This window comes from Culex pipiens, unplaced genomic scaffold (assembly GCF_016801865.2).
Source record: "Culex pipiens pallens isolate TS unplaced genomic scaffold, TS_CPP_V2 Cpp_Un0231, whole genome shotgun sequence".
Classification (NCBI taxonomy): domain Eukaryota; kingdom Metazoa; phylum Arthropoda; class Insecta; order Diptera; family Culicidae; genus Culex; species Culex pipiens.
This window is the reverse complement of record NW_026293048.1, coordinates 7366-13640: the sequence shown is the minus strand read 5'-3', so window position 1 is coordinate 13640 and position 6275 is coordinate 7366. Positions and strand designations below refer to the sequence as shown.

General features: G+C 44.3%; 1 long non-coding RNA gene across 1 annotated transcript; it reads right to left on the bottom strand.

Moving 5' to 3' along the window:
* Window positions 1–214: 214 nt before the first annotated feature.
* Window positions 215–5936, bottom strand: LOC128093806 (uncharacterized). Its single transcript, XR_008212760.1, has 2 exons — window positions 5796–5936; window positions 215–5726 (listed from the first exon to the last, which is right to left on the bottom strand). It is a non-coding gene; the product is annotated as an uncharacterized LOC128093806 (long non-coding RNA).
* Between the last annotated feature and the right edge of the window lie 339 nt (window positions 5937–6275).

Below are 6275 nucleotides of genomic sequence, written 5' to 3'. Positions count from 1 at the left end.
GGCAAAGTTATGAGCATTTGAATTTGGACAAAAAGGCCTGTTCCGATAATTTTGTCCAACCTTGTATCTTTATGACAGGGGATTCATATTGTTTTGCTCAGTACATTGCTCCTCGCAGAATAATAGTGGAAACGCATTGATTAGGAAGAGAGCCTTAATGATTGGATCTGATCCCCACCTGGATGCCATACAAGAACAACACAAGAAAACTATGTACATTTTAAAGAAGGGGTTCAACTACCATGGCTGATGAATTTATTTCTAGTTTTTATCTTATTAATACATAGTAAATACCATATCTAGGTCAACTTGCACCTTCTATTAACAGCAAAGATTTTGTAGCATCGTTGTTGAGAGCTTATTTTCTATATGGCTAATTATGAACATTATAATACATAATTTTCTTAACGTCTCCTGCAATTGAAACAAAATACAGAATGTGTATTATTATTATTGATTTTTTTTTATGTGAGAGTTTTTTTTATTCCTATGGACCTCTAGATTACATGATTTCGCTTCATTTTTCGCATTAGTTTGAAGTTAGTTTTTAATTTTATTTTTCAAATATAAGGAACCATCCTTAAACCAAGTTGACACCTCAGGGGGGGATTGTCCATGCTCCATACAATAAAGATTTGTTTTGTATGGAAATTGTACACGAGGGGGAAAGGGAGGGGGGGGGGGGGGGTTAGACATTTCAAAAAAGTGTCCACATGGTTTATGGATGGTCTCGCTCGCTTAAATGCGAGGGGCAAGACACATGCCCTAATAAACAATAATAACCGACTAGTTGATTATGATTTTCAGTTTGTAGATTAGCAATTAGCTTATACCAGGGGTGCTCAAAGTTTTTAAATGGCGGGCCAAATTTAAAGCTAAATATTTAAAAATGAATTATGTTTTTACAATCTATAAGGCTGAAAATACTTTGATCAGCTGAAGATTTCAAATAATTCCATGTACTTTTTTACATTATCGTCATTTAAATAATAGAAAACAAAAAGTTACACTTTGCCAACAGTTTTGTTCAAAAAGCTTTTAATCAGTTGATCCAAATTTCACAAAACATAAAAAAATATCAAAAAACAAACATGCGCTATTCATTGCAATTTGCATGCCTCAAGAAACATTGCAATCAGGTTAAGCTGCTGCAAATATTTTTGATGTTAATTTAATTTAATCGGTCTTTATCGGTGAAAGTTGACGCAAATTTTTGAAGAAAGATAATGAAATTTTATGGGAATAAATATTTTTGATAGAAGTTTAGGGTAGAGTAGTCATTAATGAGACACGGGGAACAATGATAGAATGGCTCTCAAAAGTAGTAGTTTCAACCAATCAGGCTCATATTTTGGGGAAAGATGTGTCTACAGGATACACATCTGCCATAATAGTGGCTTTGGTTATGGAAGCTCCGTTGAAAAGTTATTCATTAATGTTTGATTCTGGGGTGTAAATAAATAATTATGGACAAAAATTACTTTTTCGCTCGTAGGCTGCCATTAACACCAAAACTAACATTTCTTTAGATTTTTTTTCGACTGTTCATAGGGAATGAGTTGGGCTACAATGTCCCTTCATTAGGTTTGGCCAAAATTAAGAATATACCCAGAATCCAGGGCTGTCTCATTGTTCCCCACTCCTTTCAGCCCATGGGTAACAATGAGACACTTTTATTTTTCTTAAATAAACTTATCAAAATCTATGTAATTCTTTCAAAACATGAATTGAAAGTGATTTTTGGCATATTTATTGAGTTTTAACTCCATTTAACAAAAATATAAAGTTATTTGGTATAAATATATGGATTTTACAAATTTTTAATACTTTTGAGTATAACTTTTGTTAATTAAAGTTTCAAGGCAAGTTACCTGCAACGGAACAATACAAAAACATGACGTGGGGTATTTCCATAGAAGCGAGCGGCCAAAAATATTTTTTTACTTTTTGAGACTTTTTGTGTTGTTTGTTCTCATAATAATGAAAACAAATAAAAATTGATATTTTTTCAAAAAAAAAGTTAAATTTTCGATTTTTTTTTTATTTGCCCACATGCATTAAAGTGGCGAATTTTTATATTCTTGCTCTGTCTATTTGATGCACGGAATGGCGGCTAATGCTATGTTATAGTTTCTGGCGAGGGGAATGACACTCCCGCGATGAGCTCGCGATTTAGCCTCGATGACCACGATTTCCCTCGATTAGACACGATGAGCGCGATTTGGTGCGATGAGCGCGATTTCATCGCGATGTGAGCGCGATTTGAAAAAATCTCACGATTTGAGCTGTCAAACTGCTCGAATGAGTTCGGCAACCATAAAATGACATTTCACGCTGACATTTGATTCGAGCAGTGAAAAAGCAAAACAAAAACATGAAACACGTGGGAAAATGATGGAGGACGATGACGGATTTTCTACCTACCCAAGAAGCGGATTGAATATTCCCGTGCGGAGGTCTTCCGTTTGTTGTGTTGTGGTACGATCCTGCATCCCCGCCGGGGTCCACGACCGCATCCAGTACGGCCACGAGCAGTGCCGCGAGTAGCCTGGTTTCCAGTGGATGTAGCGGTGGAAGCTCGGGAAGTAGTGCCGGAAGTAGCATTTCAAGCTCGGGTGGCGGTGGAGGAGACTGGTAGCAACAATAGAAGTTTGTCCGGCAGTACGGTTGGAGGAATTAGCAGCAGCAACAGGTACATGCATAAGAACTAACTCAATCAGCTAGTCCTGAACACGCATTGCCACCAGAAGGTCTTGCAGCGGATTGCGCAACGGTTCATATTGGATTCTCGCCGGATACGCCATCAATCCAGACAGATCGTCGTTGCCAACGCTCACTGGTAAAGGACTGCCCAACCGCGTGGAATCACGCATGCTCTGTCGCTGCGAACCCAGCGCCTTTCGAAGTACGTAACTAATATTCTCGCTCTTCTTCTTGTTTGCACACTTTTCAGATGCCGAACTGGCCGATCTGTCGTGAATCTTTTACGAGGTCACTTGTGACTTCCGGTCGGACCTACTGTCCACGCCTGAGTTTGTCCAGGTTCACCAGCCCGTTTCCAACATCATTCAGCACAAGGCTGGCAGCAGTTTATCGCCGTCGTGGTCGTTTGTCCAAACAACAAACAAGAACTGGTGGAGCGCACGATATTGAAGCCGATTCGGACGAGCATCTGCAGATGTTTAACATTGATGACTCGGCGAACAAAACCATTGCGAAGTGCGTCGGCGGAATCTACCCCACGCTGGACGAACCGCTTGAGACGTTCAACCCGGAGGATGGTTCGGTGGTGGCGATAGACGACTCGCGGGAACGGCCTCCAACTACGAGTGGGGCAAGTGCGTTGACGAGGTAATCCACGCACTCGACGTCTGCACCGACATTCCGATTGCAACACTGTCAACACCACGGTCAAGACTGTAAGAATCTGCAGGCTTACATCGATTCGCACTACAAGGCCCCCGCATCGTCCTGGCCGCAGCCAGTGGAATCAAACAAGGAGCCCTGCTTGAGCTGATCGAGTCTTACCTCGGGAAGGTAGGCAGCACCTTCGACGGAAAGGCTTCCGCTCTGACGCCGTGCCGATTCACCGATTCTGAAGTGCGCGACCGAGATGATTCGCTACTGGTGGCGCTCGTCATCATTGCCGTCTTGATTTGCGGCAGGACCAATCAAGACAATGTTCCGCTGATGGTCGCCAACACGCTGATTAGCGCGTGGTATCGCACGCAGAGTGGTGGCGCCAAAAACGCCGAGGACAACCTGTGCTTCTAGGAAATGAAACCGGCCTGTGGGGCATCTACATACTTCATGTGCGTTCCGCTCAATTACGAGGACATGGTGTTCCACTTGCAGAACGAGTGGATGCGTCTGGCACGATGGTTACCCACAGCGAAGTTGACCACACCGAGAACCTGCTCAAGACGAACAAGCTGCTGCAGCTGGACGGTACGACGCCGATCTTCGGAGACATTGCCAGATGCTATGCGACAACCACCGAATTCCGCTTCCATCTTCGACCGCTGTCCGGCCATCGCCGCCTTCGGCCCTTTCTGCCGCACATTATCACAAACATTTCAAACATGTTGAACCATTCAAACTGGAAGTAACGGCACGCCGCTCTGATAGTCGTCTCGACCGCTGGCTAGGGTTGCTACAAGCAGACGGACATCATGCGGGGCGTGCTCAAGTAATTGATGGATCCCATCCGAGAGTTCGTTACGCCGCCTGTAACGCCATTGGTCAAACGGCCACCGACTTTGCGGCGGTCTTTGAGAAGAAGAAGAAGGGGACTCAACGACATTTGGTTTTCCCTTTCAGCGAAGCCGGTGAATATACGATTGTCAGTACCGTAAAATCTCGGGTCTCCCGGAAGTTACGTGGCAAGAACACCTAACGGGATAATTACGATGGTCAGGAGTTTTGCAGTGTCATCTATTATTTCCCCTTTATTATTCAACAAGCACTTGTTTGGAAGGAAACAAGTTAAAGGATAACTAGAATGGATTCGCGCAACTTCAACATGAGCGAGGCAGCTACTTCCGGTCCCAGATCAGGGTTGGTTAATGAGAACGGTTTAATTTACAGCGAGCGTGTTATGTTGAGTGAAGTAAAACATGACTACCAACGATTTTGAGTGTCTTTTAATCTAAGCTTTGTGGTCTGGGGCAACTGCGCCAAATCGCACCGTAAGCGACTCCAGGTGAAGCAGAACAAGCTGCTCAAGATGGTGCACAACTTGAACCCGTGGTACCCGACCGACGATCTACACGAGCTGGCCGGCGTCGACACCATCGACGCAAGCATCGAAAAAGCAACGAGAACCTTCAGGACTTCCTGTGGGATGTCAACGAATCCGCTCATCGAAGCACTCCTCCGTCAACAACTGTGATATTAGTCTTAAGCCAAACATAGATCTAGGGTTTTTTCTCAAAATTTATTTTCCCTAAAAGAGCATGCAGCTAGCAACATCTAAACTTAGAAACATGTACCCTCCCTGTAAAGGCTAATGAATTGATCTCAGTTGAAAGGTTCTCCAAATCTCTGAATTGCAAATGTAACATCCTGGAGCAGAACTGTTAAATTCTAATAAACACCAATTAATCTAAGCTTCCAGAAAACTGCGGCTGCGGCGAGTGAAATGTGAGGTTATGAGAAATTATCGAGAAAAGTGGGGGCTCAGAGACTAACGGGATCTTTCCGCTAGAATATCCGCGGTGGTAAGAACTGCGAAGATTCCTCGATAGGATTGTTTGGATCAGAAGTTAAACAGCCAGATGATAAAAAAGGACATTCTCCCACCGAAGCTCAGGAGGCTACCGGAGTAGCTCCACCGATTGCGGCTGCAACTGCCGCAGCGTTTTAAATTTATTTCGATAACATTTACATTTTTTTATATTCTTTTGTTACGGTTCACACAACTTAGTAACATAGGTTGGTTTCTTCGTGAACGTTTAATGGTCAACCCTTGGCAAGGTAGAATTCTCTCCACGATGGATCCGCAAGGTACTTTTCCGCTGACGTGGGTCACTGTTGGCGTTTGAGCACTTGAGCAGGTAACCCACGTTGCAATCTGCACCTGCAAGTCGCGCAAGACCGTTGTAGCCTCCTCAATCCGGTTCTCCGTCCCTTGGCTGACGATCAGCCTGGAACACTTGTCCGCACCACAGTGGCAGATCTTCTGGTCGTCGAAGTTCTCAAAATTGTAGTTAAGATGAGCTTTTAGCCTTGGCGGAGTAAAGAGTAAGAAGAGTTAGTTATAGAAAATGTTTGAAGCGGGATTTTGAAAAACTTACCGCCTCAAGGACTGAGGGCAAACAGCCCCACGGATTGGCTTCCGCCGACCTTCCAAAGCAGCGTCTCGCAGTAGGGCTCGCACCAAGGCTCGCACGAGCGGTTGATGAACCGGGCCAAGTTGCCCTTGGGCTCCGCGTCGATCGTCAACTCCGAGTCCACCGTCATGAAATAGTAATTTTTGCCCTGTTGCTCCTGCTTTTGTTTTATCCGCCGCGTTAACTCCCCGTTGTTGATCCCCTCTCGGACTTTACCACAAACAGACCCTGGTGCATCTTCCTGAGCGACCAGTTCCAACCCTTGTTGGGTATCCGTTTGTACTATGTACTTCCGTTTGAAACACTGGTTCTGGTGAATTTCGCCTGCTGGACAAGTCTTCAAATTGCACTCCAAGAGCAGCGCCCGGTTGATGCAGTTCGAGTGTAACCCGCACGGGTCCTTGTCCAACAATTTGCCCTCACAGATCGAGTCCTACTGTTGGA